This window comes from Rhinolophus ferrumequinum, chromosome 8 (assembly GCF_004115265.2).
Source record: "Rhinolophus ferrumequinum isolate MPI-CBG mRhiFer1 chromosome 8, mRhiFer1_v1.p, whole genome shotgun sequence".
Classification (NCBI taxonomy): Eukaryota; Metazoa; Chordata; class Mammalia; order Chiroptera; family Rhinolophidae; genus Rhinolophus; species Rhinolophus ferrumequinum.
In genome coordinates, this window is record NC_046291.1 from 26,229,357 (window position 1) to 26,245,983 (window position 16,627).

The window sequence follows — 16,627 nt, forward strand, 5'->3', positions numbered from 1 at the left end:
TGTTCACTACGTACCCACTGCAGGACGCTACAGATTTCAGCCTTCTAATGTATAGCAGTAGCTCTTCAACTTTTTGTCCCAACCCACCATAAAAAATATACTACATACATGCGTAACTGAAGAGAACAATTTATGAAATAATACTTTGACCAAAATGACTGGATATTTTCTACTTTCTATCATTCTATTCTTTTTAGTAGGTCAGAATCTGCTAAATGGATTTAAGTTCTGTTTCAAATACACTATGCCAGAGTTGTGGTGAGGTTTCTTGCCACGGTATCAGTATCACGAGTGCTAATAAGAAGACCCCTGTAATCATTTCCTGTTAAGAGCCAAGTGCTAGGGAAATGCCTAGCAGTCTGGCACATGGATGAGGGAATAAATGCTTGTGGTTTTGTGTTGGCTGATCCTGTTTTTACTGTCAAAATACATAGTTCAATCATGCTTTTTAAAATTAAATTTAACGGTACTCAAGAATACTAACAACTTTAATCAAAAAAAGGAATCTCACATAAATTATGCAAGAAAACATAGTAAATATGTAAATAGGGTTCTAATTAATTTGATATTCTTTAATACTTTAGAAATTGATTCTAGAGCAAGACCTCTTTTCAGTTTTCTAATTAAAGTCTAACTTTCTATGAATTCACTGAAGAGGAAAGAAATAGAAATTAATAGTTATGGAGTAGCTGTTATGTGTCAGATATTGTACTACATATGGTCCTATAAATCATCTTATTCAAGCAATTGTGTTAAGAATGAGGACACTGAAGTTTGACAAGCTAGAGAACTTGCCCCAGTTTGTACAGATAGTAAATAAATATTAGCTCTGGGAGATACATGTGGTTTCCTGATCTAAACCCCACACTTTGCCTACTACCTAACACTGTATGTGCATTTTAAAACAAAAAACTAGTACCTGTGTTACAATGTTTTATATAACGCTAGTTGGAAATATTACATGTGTCAAACATCTACTACTCCCTTTGTGTGATGACTCTTTTTGGAGATACTTAATAATCTTTTTTATGTCTCATTGTCAGAAAAGTCTTTTTCATCAATACCTCATATTGAATTTAAATGCATTTCTCTTTCTTTAGAATGGCTAATGAAAGAGGCATGAACTGGTCACAATATTTTCCTGTTGTGTATTCTATATGTACTCTTCCTGTGCCTCCATTTAAAAATTTTTAAGACCTTGATTCAGTGTGAAGTACACCAAAAGCTCAATTCAACTTACAATTCTTTGTTGCAGACTATCAGCTATCTGGATATTGAAAAATATATGGGGGGAAAAAATCAATGGACTGTTTCTGTTTTAATGTAGATATTTGGTGTGCTGTAATCATAGTCTTCTTTCATCTTTTTTCTGTGTTGAATTCAACTTGTGACTAGTGCTAAATCCACTGACTTGGTAGTGTTTAAAAACAAAACAAAATACTCCCTGACCTTGAGCCGTACTGCCTGTAAGGTGTTTATTGGCAAGGAACCAAAAGAGCAGCTGACCTTTATGTAGCACATACTATGTGCTGGAGACCCTGCCTTGTGCCTTACATGCACTATGCCATTTAAATGTCACAACAACACAGTGATGTAGATACCATTATTATCCCTATTTTCACAAATGAGGAAACTGAGAGGGTAAGTAGCTTTCCCAGAGTCGCGTTACCAAGGAAAATGGTGGAGCCAAGTTTCTAAGCCAGATGACCTTGACTGGAGATTGAGTTCTTAACCACGATGGCCCCTCATGCACAAGAGGTACACATGTGGAAAAACGAAACCAGACCAAACCAAACCTAGAAAACAACTCAAGGCATTCAAATAAGGTCACTGTAGAATCAGGTTGGCACCAGAAGGCTTCAGAGACAAGACTTTGAATAAGGCATCAAAGCATTGAGATTTATCTGGTAGATCTGAGAAAAATGGAGGCATCAAGACAAGAATGGCCATGGCTTGCTGTGGGGGGAAAAAACAGAATCAGCCTAAAAGAAGGATGAGGTTGGGTAACTTTTAGTAGAATCTTATCTACTCCAATCCCCTCAGTTCTTTTTTTCTGGTTTTCCTTAAGAATAAAACAAAATGCAAATACCTACTGTAAGAGCATATAGCACCCAGATATGCATAAAACAGAAATACCAATGTATACAGTTAAGGTAAATAGTACAACATTTAGTTACTGAGGTCTTTTTTCCCTTCCTCGTGTACAACTGGCCTCATCATATTATATCTGATAACCTTCTCTACCTGAATTTAAATCAAGCTGTTTGAATTGTGTTAATAGTTACTCCTTATTTTAATGACAGGATTTTCTTCCTATTTCCCAATCTTACTACTGAATCCTGAAAATCTAGAACAGATATATGGCAAAGATGGTATAGTACAGAAGTCCAAACTTATCAATGGGCTGTGTTCCAGAACTGCAAATAAGTTGTTTGGAACCTGGAATTTGTTTTCCCGTGGAAATAGTGGTGAAGTTACCTGCGGGTCCACAGAAGCTTGCTTAACCAGGAATGTGTACAGAAATGAATCGTAGCCACCTTTGTGCGGATCTCTTCCTATTACTCTGAGGACTCTATGGATTTCTCTTACTACAATGTTTTAGCTAACCACCACTTTTGGTACATAGTTTTTTTTCATTATAAATTATAGAAAAGGCTATCACTTATAATTCTACCCAAGTCCAATCTTTTCTTTTTTTTTTTCCCAACAGTGTGTACTTCCAGGACTGTTTTCCAAGTCAAGTTGTTGTCCTTTCAGTCTTAGTTGTGGAGGGCGCAGCTCAGCTCCAGGTCCAGTCGCCCTTGCCAGTTGCAGGGGGTGCAGCCCACCCTCCCTTGTGGGACTCGAGGAATTGAACTGGCAACCTTGTGGTTGAGAGCCCACTGGCCCATGTGGGAATCGAACCGGCAGCCTTCGGAGTTAGGAGCATGGAGCTCTAACTGCCTGAGCCACCGGGCCGGCCCCCAAGTCCAGTTTTTAATACTGTTCTAGGCTGTTTCTTTCTACTAATCATTACTTACACTATGACTTCAGTTGCAGAGTTGTTTTCCTTAGCCTAAGGTAAGGGAGTCTGTGGAATGGCCCAAGAATGCTTCTAGCCTAGGCTGTGACATCACAATTCTCTGCCCGCAGCATGATGAGAAGGCAGTGAAATGGCACCAGGGACACGTCTTGCTCCTGCTGCTGCCAGTGACCATCTGGTTCCCAGAGGATAGCTTTTGGCCCTTGTGGGGATTAAACAAAAAACAAAAAACAAACAAACAAAAAAAAAGACTTTCTTGGTTTCTGGCTTGACATCAGGGAGAAGTTCCCAGATCTCAATGCCCCTCTGTTAGGTGTTAGAAATTGGGAGATTTACCTGATCATGTGTTTTGACTACCGTTGAATCTATATTACAGAAATTTCATACTTAAATAATCTAAAGCTATGATGTGGATGTCTGCCAAAGACAACACTTGTCTCAGTAACATTTCCTTGCAGGGCCCAGTAACCACAATAAAACCAAAATCTTTGCTTTAGATAGAAACATTACCAATAAATGTTTCCAAAACAGAAATGCTTAAAGTGAAAAAAATTTGTGTCTAGGGCCATCATAATAGCATGGTTTTAAAAACTTTTAGGCTGTGTACACACCTCACTTTTTTTTAAATAAACTTTATTGGGGAATATTGGGGAACAGTGTGTTTCTCCAGGGCCCATCAGCTCCAAGTCGTTGTCTTTCAATCTAGTTGTGGAGGGCACAACTCGCTGGCCCATGTGGGAATCGAACTGGCAATCCTGCTGCCCAGAGCTCACGTTCTAACCAACTGAGCCATCCGGCCGCCCCTACACACCTCACTTCTACCTTTTCACCTCCTCGGGAGTTTTTACACCAGCTAAGGATTCTTGGTATGACTTTAGAAATGTTAGAAAAAAACATCTGTAAGATTAGAGAAGGTTTATATTCACACTCCTATCCCTCCAAACAAACAAACAAACAAAAAAACACACAAAAAAACAACCCACTAAATTTGTATAACCATGTCTGCTGTCAGTGTCTTTTTAAACACTTGGTGATTCTGTCAGCACACATTTGCTAATAAAGGCATGGCTTTATTGCTTAAAGACATGCATAATCTTTCACTTTAAAACCACACAATCTAGAATGAGGCCTTTTAAGGATATAGGTTGTATTTTCTTAATAACTTCACTATAGTACTCACAATAAAGTAGTTAATTTTTACAAAATTAAAAGCATTAATACCAAAAGGCAGATCAATTAAATATTCTAATAGTAAAAATATTGAGGCAAGAGTTTCCTATTTCAACTAAAGGCCAAACAAGCTACTTGTGAAAGTAAGGCATAGTAACAATAGAGAAAAGACACTGCTGCTTCAAGTATCACCTAGGTAAAACTTTGGCATTCATGGCTGTTGGTCACTGTCATCTACTGACTAGATATTTTAAAACACAGCGTAAGTTTATAATTGTAGGTAACATTTCTAATTATTCTAGTGCTTACCAACATACACTGTTCCTTTTCAGGATCAGGAAGTCTCTCTTAATCTCAGTGCATTTCAGTTGACAAATAACTTATATTTTTGTATTCCTCAAAACAATGGATAGACTTAGGCACTAGACTTTACAAAGGTGAAATAAGCCACTACTGAATGAAGAGGGCTCCAAACTGCTGGCTACTCAGTTTGTTTTTGGCAAAGAGCATATGGCAGGAACTTAGCATTTCCAGATACAGAGAATCGAGCTGTGGTAGGTACCTCAGAAAATCTACAGCAGGAAAATTTGGAATCTTATTGGGAAGCTGTAGGGCCAAGTAGATCTACACTCCTGGAAAGTGAAGACAGTTATCCCAACTGTTTAAAAGAAGGAGAAAGAAAAAGAAAGGAGGAGTAGGAGAAAAGAAAGGAATAAACAATAATACTTTTTAGAGCTCTTGGGGGAATTAAATGAAAGCACATACTTAAGTGTCCAGTTTGGTTACCAAGATGCGTTAGGTACTCAATAATGTTAAACAGATTTGAGTGCTGGCAATTTTAATGGGAACATGTAGGATTATTTGAGGTTATGCCAGTAGTTTTGTTAGCACCTGCAGCTTCAAGGAATTACAGAGACATAGCAGCTGAAATAAATTCAACTATCAACTGAAATAAACACTGACCAATCAAATTCACCAACATTGCAAATACAGTGGAATTTCCTTCTTGGTTAGGCTATAACTCACTGAGTTTGGGCTATTTAGCTCAACTGGTGGATAAACATCATAGGTTATAGCCATGTACAAGTCAAGCTTTATAAAGAGAAAGACATTCAAATGCTACGATTATGCACTATATCCTCACGCCCAGATACACATCATGCAAACAAGTTTGTTGGTTACAAAAGAGGGACTGCATAAAAGAGTTCCATCAGGAAGCACATCTTAATTTCTTGAAAAATTTAAAGCATATCTATAAAGTAATGTCATATATAAAGAGCAAGTTGTTCAAAGACACGTTTTTCAAGTCCACTACTTTGAGGGAAGTAATTTCCTTGGTATGACTAATGTGTTTGACCTCCAAATGTTTTTTAAAAAATTGTAAATATAACACAAATTCACAAGTAAAATTTCCAAGATGGTAAGAATCAATTAATTTTACTTTAGTTGCTTTAGATTTTTCTACCAAAGAGAAAAAAAAAGAGAGAACCTAGATTATTCAGGTACTGTAGTCAAATTTAGATGATAAAAAAATGGGGTCAGACTATACTATACATTTAAAACTAATATAAAATAATATTGAATGTCAACTCTAATTGAAAAATTTAAAAAGGAGGGAAAAATAATATTGTGATAGCATGTGTCAGTATTGTATCAGATGGTAGTGTCAGATGATTGCTGGACTTAAGGTGATCACTTCTTTAGCATAAGGGAATAAAATCAATAATGTGGTAAAAACATTGTATAGTGCTAGGTAGGTACTGATGAATAAATATGATGTACACCTGAAACTAATATAATATTGTATGTGAGCTGTATTTTAATTAAAAATCTTAAAAAAAACACAACTTCAAATAAAAACATAAGTCTTGGGGATATAATGTACAACATTTGGAATATACTCAATAATATTGTGATAGCATGGTATAGTGTCAGATGGTTGCTGGACTTAGGGTAATTACTTCTCTAGATATATAGATTTTGAACAGCCATGTTGTACCCTGAAACTGATATGTTGTCTGTAAGCTCTATTTTTTAATAAAAATCTAAAAGAAAAAAAATGGGGGTCAGCATGAAAATAATATCTGAACTCACTTTAAATTAATGGTAATTTCTAAATTTGGAAGTTCAAAAATAAACATTTTGAAGTAGAGTCATCAGCTATTTTCAAAATGCTTTGTAATAAATTTTAAATGAAAGAAATGAAATATTCTATTGATTCAAGGCACCAATATTACAAATTAATTCCCACTTGGTTAGCCAACATGTGTTAGAAAAATAATTTTGTAAGATTCAACTCATCATTCCCTGGAGAACACACAAAAAGATCCCCTGGTCATGTTCTAGTGTTCTCTTTATCACAAAAATAGGAAAATATCTCTGCAATTTATTCCCCTTCAGTAAGAGTTCCATGGGAATTGTTGCAAATGGGCAGCACCTTCCTCGCTCTCAGCTCTGTCCTACCTCTCAGCACTGTGTAACTTTGATTCCATTTATCTAAGCTTTCCTCATTAAAAAAAAGACTGATGACATCCACTGCAATATATTAAAAGTTATTTATACAGGCTGGCAGCACACTGGAAGTTTGGAACCAACAACATTTCAACTCTAACAAAAAGCCACATTTCTCAATTCTGTGACACAGCAGAAAGTGGGCAGCAACAAGGGTAATGCACCAAAGATCTAAACCTTAAAAAATCTAAAAAAAAAAAAAAAATTAAATTCCTGGGTGTAATGAATTCTTAATAAGCCATTCTACTTAAAATCTAATTCCAGTTCTACAGTAACCTTTCTTCATGGGCCGACCATAACAGAATTTAGGATTATTTCCAGAAACATGGTTAGTTATACTTAAATTGTATTTAACCCCCACTGATCTCTGTCTTTATTTGCACTGTGAAAAATACTCAGCTCTATCATGCCTTTCTGGACAGTCAATAGGTTTTATTTACATTGTATTGAGAAAAGGAGACAAAAGACATCCCTTTACAATTGTCTTTCAGCAATCTCAGCTCTGAGGAGAACATGTAACAAAATTTTATATATAAGGAAACATAAATATCTATATATACAAAAACAGACATAAATACACAAAGATAAAGTGGTTATAAAGTCTCTTGAAGTACAAATTTATGAACTGACCACTAGACACAGAACTTAGATCTATAATGGAAAAAAATCACTATGAGCTTGAAAAAAAATTAAAATACCACTGTCACTAACATGGAAAAAATTAAATAGAAAATAGAAAACAATAATCACCGGAAAACCTGGGTCTTGTAAAGATTTCTTTCCATCAGAAGATGCAGAAACATTTTTCTCCCTGGTGCAAATGAAAACGTTTCTCAAGCATCCCCAGTTTCTTCCCTGCTTTTTCCCCCAGACGCCGGTGTAGACGGCCGGTGTGGACTTTTTTCCAAAGATGAGAAGTAGAAATTTGTACTTTATCGAGAGCGGGTGCACTTTTCCCCCTAGCCCCCCTTTCCTCTGCCTCCAAGATGGTAGGAAAGTTGTCGTTTCGGAGGGCAGAGGAGCGGCTCTCTGGTGTTATGTCCTCGCAGTGCCTGTAGTGGTGCTGTAGGAGGCTGCTGCCTCTTCTTGTGCAGCCCCGGCAGCCCTGCCTTCTTGGCTGGAGAGTATATTCAGGGATTTCCCCTTAATAATCACAGACCCTGGGAGCACTTTTTAGTTTCCAAAATAAAAATATGATCCTCACCCCTCTTGCTTGACAGGGAAAGGCTCTCTCCGGAGCCCAGGGGGGAGCAGTAGCAGCGGCAGCCGAGCTTCCTAGTCCATTGCCAGCGCCTCTCACTCTGATCTGTCAGCCCAGCCGAGGGAAAAGGGGGGAAGGAAAAAAAAAAAAAAGCAGCTGAAAGGTAAGCAGAGGCGGCCCCAGGCCCGGCCCACATCCCCGGGCTCCCGTAGGGCGGCGGGCTGGGCCGCGTAGGCAGGGCGGGCGGCGAGCCCGCTTACGTGAGGCCGGGGATTCGCCGGCCCGCGCCAGGCCCCGGACAGAATGAAAGGGTGAGAGGGGCCGGCGCTGGGGTGGCGGGGCCTTGGGACCTGGGGGCCTCGGGGGCGCCCGCGGGCGGCGACGGCGGGCGGGCGGACGCGGGTCCAGCCGGGGCCGGAGCAGGGCGAGCGGCGCGGCCTGCGGGCCGGGGTGGGGGTGTGGGGCGGGGTGGGGGTGCCGGCTAGGCCTTGGGCCGGCGGGCCCCGCGGCGACCGCGCCCTGCCCCCGTACTCGGGCCTCCCCGCGCCCCTTCGGGTCCCCCGGGGCCTCCGGGTCAGACGGCGTCGTTGCGGGGTTGAATGCTGCGCGGGCCGGGAGGCTCCCCGGTGGGGCGGCAGGCCCGGGTTGCCCGGACAGGGGCGTGAGGGCCTAGGAGTGGGGAACGGGCGCCCACCCACCCCTTCTCCCTGGTCTCTCGCAAACGCCCCCCTCCCCCATTCCGGTAATAAATTTATTTATCCCCCCTCCTCTGCGCTCCGGGCGGCCTGGCTGGGGCGGGGCAGGCGGCCTGGCGGGCGTGGGGTGGGGTGGTGGGGCGGTGAGGAGTCAGGTGCAGCCGCGGCCCGGAAAGTTTCCTTTTAGGCCCGAATGGGGGGCTGCCCTCCTTTTGGGGAGCCCCGGTGCTAGCGCTCGCGACCCCCGAGGGCGTTGGGGAGAGCACTCGGCTATTTTGAAACTCTTTGGCAGTTCCTGTCCATTGAAGGTACTCCGCTCCTGCACCCCTCGCCCGCGCCCCACCCCACTCCCCGGCGAGCCCTTCCTGGGCTGCAAACTCCAGCCCATTCCCCAGGAGCCCCCAGGCTGGGGAGAGGGCCTTCTCTGCCCGTTTGGAAAACTTTCCCAGGGATTTTTCTTAGCTTATTAGTTAGTGACTGGGCTTTTTGCGGTGGGAAGGGAGGAGGTACATTCAGGTGGTATTTCTACTGGGCAAGCTTTCCTAATCGCCTTTTTTAGTCCTTACCCCAGAAACCGGGAGTGTTATTTTCAAATCTAGCATCTCCCCCCGCCCCCACCCACCCCACCCCACCCCACCCCCACCCGTCCTTCCGTCCGGGACTGCTTTGGGTCTCCAGCCCCCTTTTCTGGACTGCCCCCGCAGGGAGAGAGCTGTGGGCAGCGGTGAGGACACTGTCAGTGAGAGGGGGCTGGGCTTCTGGAGCAGCCCCCAGATGGAGGAGTTTCCTGTCCTGTTTGGTCACTGTCCGATGACACAAACGCATGAACCGAACCCAAGAGGGAGACTGGTTGTCAGAACGCTCGGAAGCATTAAAAATTGGGAGAGAGGAGGTGGGCAGGGCAAGCTCCTGAAACGAGGTCTACGCTTTAAGGATTAGTAGTTGATTTATTCCGATAATAGCTATTTGGATTGATGTGATAGCTTGTATTCCACCCTAGAAATAGAAAAATGGGGATTTTAAGGAAATTGGTTATTGCTGCCAACTCCGAAGGGTCTGTGGAAGAGCCCTCGGGGAACTGAACATAGCTGACACAGGGTGGTTTGGGTTTTTTTTTTTTTTTTTCTTTTTCCTTTTTTCTAGGTTTAAACGGATTCAATTTTAGCTATATTTTGGTGCCATGAGCTTTGGAAGTTTTTTTTAAAAGTTGAAAAGTTAAATTTCCAAATCTAGACATCCCGGTTTTCAGGGATGGGATGTTTCCTGTGGCTCCACTTAATCTCCTTCTGGTCGTTCTTTAGTATGGAAGTGGAATGTTAATGTACTCTGACCCCACTACCAGCCTCTGGTGTGGGCACGCTTGGAGAGGTTCTTTTTCCTCGTTCATTTGCCCTCCCCGCCTTCTCTTTTTAGTGGACCTAGGGCTGTATGTTGTGTGTATATGTATGTGTGTCCTGCCTGGTGGCAGGCTGGAGTTCTCTGGCAGAGGTGTTCCACATTCTGAACAGTGAACCCCCAGAGCACTGTCATAACCCAGTGAAACGCTGGCACTTTGCAGAGCAATTGATAACCCATGTGCAGACTTCTGTCAGGCCTGGAAGTGAGACTTCTTCTGTGATTCTTACTTAGTGTGTCTTTTTGTCTGCCTAAAATAAAACTTCTGTTTCTCCACCGTGATAGCCAGCCAGTTAGCATTATACTTAAGAAAAGCTTGATATTTGAGGTTGTATAGATTTCATAGAAAAATGCAAATTACATTTAATGGTTGTTTAACTTTATTGATTAATTGAAATTGCTTATTGACTTGGGAGTTCATTTGCTTATATACTTGTGTACTCAAAATTGTTACTTCTATTATAGCTTGTCCTTATTTTTTAGAGCATATTGGTTGGAAGAAATTCCATGAGTCTCTCTCTCTCTTTTTAAGAACATTTTAAGTTTTTTTTTTTTTTTAAATCTCTTTGCCTCATAATTTGATATTTTTAAGGTATAGTGTCGACTTCACATTCCTAAGTTTTCAAACACTGTATATGTACAAATACCAAAACTTTTGTACTTTTTCCACCCTGTCCCAAACATGTATTAAATTTCCTAATCCAGTCGCCTCAAGGGCTACTTTATTTCTGAAGGAATGGCGGGTTTGATATTTTTAAAAGTTACATTTTATTTGAAACTAATAAAAGACAAATATGAAGGGTAACTATTGAATTAATTTAAAATTGCTACGGTAGTATACTTTTTCACTCTTAAATATTTAATTTCAAAAATAGATGTTTATTTTCATTTATAAGTCTGAAATAATGAAGTTTTTTTCTTTCCTCTGAAAGATTGTACAATGAAATTTGTACCCCACCCTAGCTATTTTTCTCAGCATATCACGTCACTACTATTTTTAGAGAAATGAAATTTTAGTTTAGATGGATTTTAAAATTTCTAAGTCAGAGCATCCAAAATTAAACAAGTCATTTCAAAAAAAAAAAAAAGAATGCTGATCCATTCATTCTTAATCTAAGCTGTTCCCCCAGGGTTAGCAGCTCACACTATCCAGGTTTGGAAAATTGTATGTATAATGAAAGGCCATTTATATCTGAATGCAATTAGTATTCTCAGACATGAAACACCCTGTCTCCACACACACTTGGTAACTTGTAAGCAATAGGTAGGTAGGTGAGACTGGGTTGGAGGCAGCAAATTGTCCCCAAAGTAGATACTCCACTGCATATACAATGGAGTCACATCCAAATCCATTTAATTTATGCTAATGTAACTCTGTTTGTCCTACAGCCCTGACTGTAATGCTGATTTTAGACAGTACTTCTGGCTATTTTGAGACACTTGCAAAGAGACTCTCACTAAAGTTTAAGTTAAAACCTTAGGCCTCTTTTTTTTCTCTCCTTGCACTTAAGATGTTAGGCTACTTGGTTCTGATTCTTTCCCAGAATGTGATTTAAAACAGCTTTTCAGTTAAATTTTATTTGTAGCATGATACCCTACACACATTTGGACTGGACTTGGGTTCTCATCCCAGCTCTTCTGCTGGATGGGTTATTCCACCTTTGGTTTCTGTATCTGTATCTGTAAAATGGAAATAACATTTTTTTGATGTAAGCATTAGATGAGATGGCCCATGTGCTTGGCTCTTAGTAGGTGTTCCTCAAATATTAATTCCCCTAGCACACCTTACCTTTCTGTTAGAGCCACCTAAATACCATGTCTCCTATTTGCTTGTTTGCGTTTTGTTTTTGTTTTCCCTAAAAGTAATACATGCTCATATTCATCCCATTCAGAACTACTTATCCCACTTAGGAGGCAACCATGGTTAATCTTTTTCTTTCTCTGTTCTTATGTTCTACAACGTAAACATAATCTTAGGATTTTCCATTTAACAATGTTGTGTAGTTTTTTGTTGGTTAAAAGCTTGGGCTCAGAAGTCAAACTGGCCTTTGAATCCTACCTATGTGACTTGGACAAATTACTTAATCTCATTCTCAGTTTCTTCATCTGTGAAAGAGGGTGATAATAATACCTTCTTCATAGAGTTGCTGTGATGATTAAATGAGGAATTGCACATAAAGCCTTTAGAATGGTTCCTGTATATGACCTTTAGGTAATACTTTCCTCTAAAGATTTTCAATACTTCTCGATGTGAATTTTTTCAATGTGAATGAGTTCTTGACTCAGTATAAACTAATAACACTAGTATTTGAGTATAGATAGAATGTTATAATTACCTTCATGGGGCAAATAAATATTTTTGTGCTGGTAAAAAAATGAGAAGATATTCATAGAAACTTTCAGCAGCTTGATGTTAGCCTAGTATTTGCTGTTGAATTCTGAGTTGGCAAATGTAAAGGAGTGCTAAGTATACCAGTGGGCAAAGAAGGTGGGTACTTTCCTTCTAGCTCCTTTTAAATTCCTGAAGTTCTCTCTCTGTCTCTGTCTCTCTGTCTCTCTCTGTCTCTCTCTGTCCCTCTCTCTCTCTCTCTCTCTCTCTCTCTCTATCTCGGACTTGAAGGCACTGAATACTTCACCTTGGAAGGGCGGGGGATGTTTACCTGTGATGGTAGGAGTTGCTGAAGCCGGTGCTGTTTCTCATTCATTTAACAGTAGCTGTGGGCTTTGTAATACAAAGACACATTCTCTCCCCTTTGAGAAGTTTTTGGTATAGTGAGGAAGAAAAGAAACCTGACATTTACAATTCTGAATGATAAGGGATATATTTGCCTGGAGGAAGGAAACCTATTTATTCTGGCCTAGGAGCAAGCCTTTAAAGTGAGCATTTTCCAGGGATGTTTCTGCCCTGGGCAGATGGGAGGAGTTAGGCATTCCAGGAGGTAAGACCTGCAAGCATGAATAAATGCCTAAGGACACAGGAGTATTCTGTGTTGCAAATTGTCGGAATTGTAGCAATAGGAATAGCGGGGAAAGGGGCAAGTCAGCCTGTCCTGGCCCAAAGACTTTATGGGTTAGGCAAAGGAGTTTGGATTCCTGTTACATTTGTAGGCAGACCCTGAAGGCCTTGGCCAAATAAAGTATTTGCGTTGTAGAGGACTGAGGATTTGAGTTGTACGAAGAATGGAAGAAAGGAGGGCAACACTGGGATTAGGCCAGTGACATGGCTGCTGAGAAGAGATTGAAGGTTTGAACTAAGGTGGTGGCAAATGGCAGTGGAGATTCAATTGGAAGAAGTGGAGAGGCTGCTAACTGAGGTAAGGGGGTGTGAGTGAGTGAGTGTGTGTGTGTGTGTGTGTGTGTGTGTGTGTGTGTAGGTTGACCAGATGTAGATTTTGGAATCAACCTCTTGTCGATGACAGCGGAAGTTGTAGAACAATTTGGCTTAGTCAGTAGTTCTTAGTCTTTTTTGAGAATATGATGAACTTTATGGACCCTTCTCCAGAAAAATGCATTTATTCACATTCAACAATTTTGTACATTTGGTTTGAAACCTGGGATAATAACCAAGTGTTGGGGTAGATGTAGAGTAGAAATTAATATGAGAGCCTGTGGAAATGTTTTGTTTGACTCACATTTGTGTGTGTGTGACTTTATCACTGCCATTTCGTAGATGACGAATCATATTTATAAAATAATCTTGTATTTTAACAATTTAAGTGAGCTGCTGACAGGAAAAAATCGTATATTTTGTGGGAAGATTTGGATTTTTACCTTCTTTTGAAAACATTGGAAGATCTGGAGACCCTGGTCTGCATTTTTTTTCCATTTAAATCGCACCAGTTTACTGGAACTGATTTGAGTCAGCCGCCTTTAGAGGACCAGTTTGCCAAACTGTGCCCCTGGCCCACCCCGCTGGCCCCTGTCAGCATTTCATCTTGCATCTCTATAAAACAAAATTAAGAGAATCTTGGGGAACATGGACGTTTAAGTGTCGGGGCAAGAGAAAGTAAGCCATTGAGTAGTCAGAAAGGAGAGATTTTCAAGAAGGAGAAAGTGGTCAACAGAGTTAAATGGCTACAGAGAGGTCACGTAAGATAAGGATGGAACAATGTATGTGGAATTTAGCAACAAAAGAGTCATTAGTTTCAGATTCTTATAACAAAAGAATGGTCTTTGAGGACTAGAGCTACAATTTTTCCCCTTATTCTACAACATAGGGTTTCTGTAATAATTGAGAGGGACTGTGGCATGGATAGAAGCTCAGAAAGCATTTGTTGTAAAGGATGATTAACTGGAGCTAATAAATGCTGTAACCAAATAAAGCACTGCTAGTATTTTCCATTACAAGAACATCAGTATATAGAAGCTAAATAGAATGTAGAAAATATTTTTAACGTTAGGTTTTTAATATGGACTATAAGGAACAATCCTCAGTGGATTGTTACCATAGCCCCAAGAAGGTAGGAGGGCCTGACTTAATGGAGAATTACACTGTACATTCAGAAAATCACTAGCAGCTGGAGAGTACATTTTAGCTCTGCAGATTCTAGATTAAAATGGTAATACCAATAAACTACCACTTACAGCTTCTAATAGTAGTTAACGTTAAGTGATTACTATGTGCTGGGTGCCATGCTAAGCACGGTTCATGAAATACCTAATTCTAAACCACTCACTGAGATACATACTATTATAATTCTCTCTTTACATATGAGAAAACTAAAACCTAAATAACTTTCCCAAGGTCACAGACCTAGTAATTAGCGGAACCACATTTGAGCACATCTCTGATACCCACTAGAACCAATGAGAGCGCTTAACGGCTGCCTGAGCGCTCCTTTATTTTTCGGATAAATCAGGTAAGGAATTCAAATAGCTTAAAGGCTATTTTAGTTTAAATTCATATTGCAAACTTATTTGCACATTGCTGTTTGAGCACAGTATTGGGCACATAATAGATATTCAATAAGGATTTATTTGATTTAAAATATTCTTGTTTGAACTTTATATTGAATATTGTTTATATTTTGGGGTGATAGGCAATATTTCTCACTGATCTTTCTCTGAATCACATCAGTTGATAGACTTGCATCATTTCTAATTTTACGACTTTTCACATTGGTATGTGGGCTGTTAGTTTTTTTGTTTTTCAAATCAGTATACTCATCTGTGTAGTATTTTATTACATTTTTTTGTGCTCCATGAAGTTGAATTAAAACTCATTTCAAAAAAAGTTTAAAATTGGGGGGGAACTTTTTTTTAAGACTTTAAAGTATGTGACTTCGTAATAAGTAAATATTCTTTTCATTTGTATTTGATATACTATAAAACTAACATTCTGAGAATTTAGGTTCATGCTGGATTTAAAAAAATGTGAGGTATGTTGTAGGTCTAGGCTCTTGAAAGGGAGTCGAATATAAAATTACAGATGGCAATTAGGGAAAAATGCTGGGGCCGTGAAATGAACATGCTTTTGAAACATGAGACTCAAAAGAACAGTAATGACATACAGAGATTCCACATGGAGGTGATACAGCAGCAGTCCCAAAGAGAATAATGTTCATATTTTTCTCAAATTGGTTTATGGTTGCTGTTGGAAGACTGAAAGGGCTGTAGATTGCTTTAGTTAAAAGCTGATCTTCCTTACTTTTTTACTGTAAGGTCTTACTCCTCTATTTTTGCCCACTATTCCTATAGAAAGGAATTGTTTTATTTTCCAATTGAATTTAGCATATAATATCAAGGGGGATTTTTTTTTTTAAGAGATTTTATACCTAACCATATTTCCTACTCTTGAATTCCAGTATGTGGATGTGTTTACTGTGGAAATATTCTTTCTGTGAGACTATTCTCAGTAATTGTTATTTTTGCTTTTTGGTAATAATTAAATAAGCGTATATTCTGCTGCTACTCTAAAGTGCTAATTACTTGCATTCTCTTCTTTAAGGGAGCGTGGATCCGTTTATATTCTCAGCAAGTGATTTCCATAGCTGAAGATAATATCTGCTATAGCAGTTAACAAATGTAATCTGGTTAGAATTTTTTTTGTTGTTTTCTTTTTTAGTCGTCATGTGTTAACAGGTAGAGCTGAGGTATAGCTTTTCTTCATGAATTAGACATGCAGTAGTGTTTAAATATTAGGGTCTGTAAGACGTTGATTAAGATCCTGTGGACTTTGTATATTCTGTGTTTCCTCTCTTCTTTGTATATGACAATGAATGTCAAAGAGTGAACCTCACCTTTGGTGGAGTAGAGGAAAAGAACTTCAGTTGTGGGAGGCTACGTGTAAAGAATGAAAAAAATGGACATTTTCCCCCTGAGATCTGCCCTAGTGCTTTTGACTTGATTTCTTCCCATTAAAATAGAGAAGACCAGATGAATAGTTGTTTCTAGTTTATAGACAGAGTGATGTTGATATGAAATACCTAGTATTCTTAGAAGGAGGTGAGATTTCAAAGCAGAGGGCCATTCCTCCCAACATTCTTAACTTTTATGGTATATAAAGTGAGTCAGATCAGGGAATTGAAAATGTAAGTATAAAGATAAGTTGAACTTTTTTTTTTTTTTTGAAGTGTGTTTTTCTAAGAGGGAAGACAACAGAAGGATAGGCAATTAAAGTAGAATGTAATGAGT

General features: G+C 39.5%; 1 protein-coding gene and 1 long non-coding RNA gene across 8 annotated transcripts in view; one reads left to right on the forward strand and one right to left on the reverse strand.

Annotated features, from left to right (window-relative positions):
- Window positions 1-2,865: 2,865 nt before the first annotated feature.
- LOC117025743 (uncharacterized) lies at window positions 2,866-8,627 on the reverse strand. Of its 2 annotated transcripts, none has more exons than XR_004423651.1 (3): window positions 8,603-8,627; window positions 7,454-8,009; window positions 2,866-3,224 (listed from the first exon to the last, which is right to left on the reverse strand). It is a non-coding gene; the product is annotated as an uncharacterized LOC117025743 (long non-coding RNA). The 2 variants fall into 2 exon arrangements; XR_004423650.1 differs by lacking the exon at window positions 8,603-8,627 and adding an exon at window positions 8,255-8,306.
- INO80D (INO80 complex subunit D) overlaps window positions 7,947-16,627 on the forward strand; it is a 60,036-nt gene continuing 51,355 nt past the window's right edge. For 2 of the 6 annotated variants that reach the window (XM_033111871.1, XM_033111875.1), the window contains exon 1: window positions 8,108-8,215. The gene's annotated coding sequence lies outside the window, so the exon portion shown is untranslated. Of the gene's footprint in view, window positions 8,068-8,107; window positions 8,216-8,625; window positions 8,647-8,784; window positions 8,908-13,251; window positions 13,309-16,627 lie in introns of those variants that run through there. The other 4 variants (XM_033111872.1, XM_033111876.1, XM_033111874.1 and 1 more) reach the window with 4 other exon arrangements.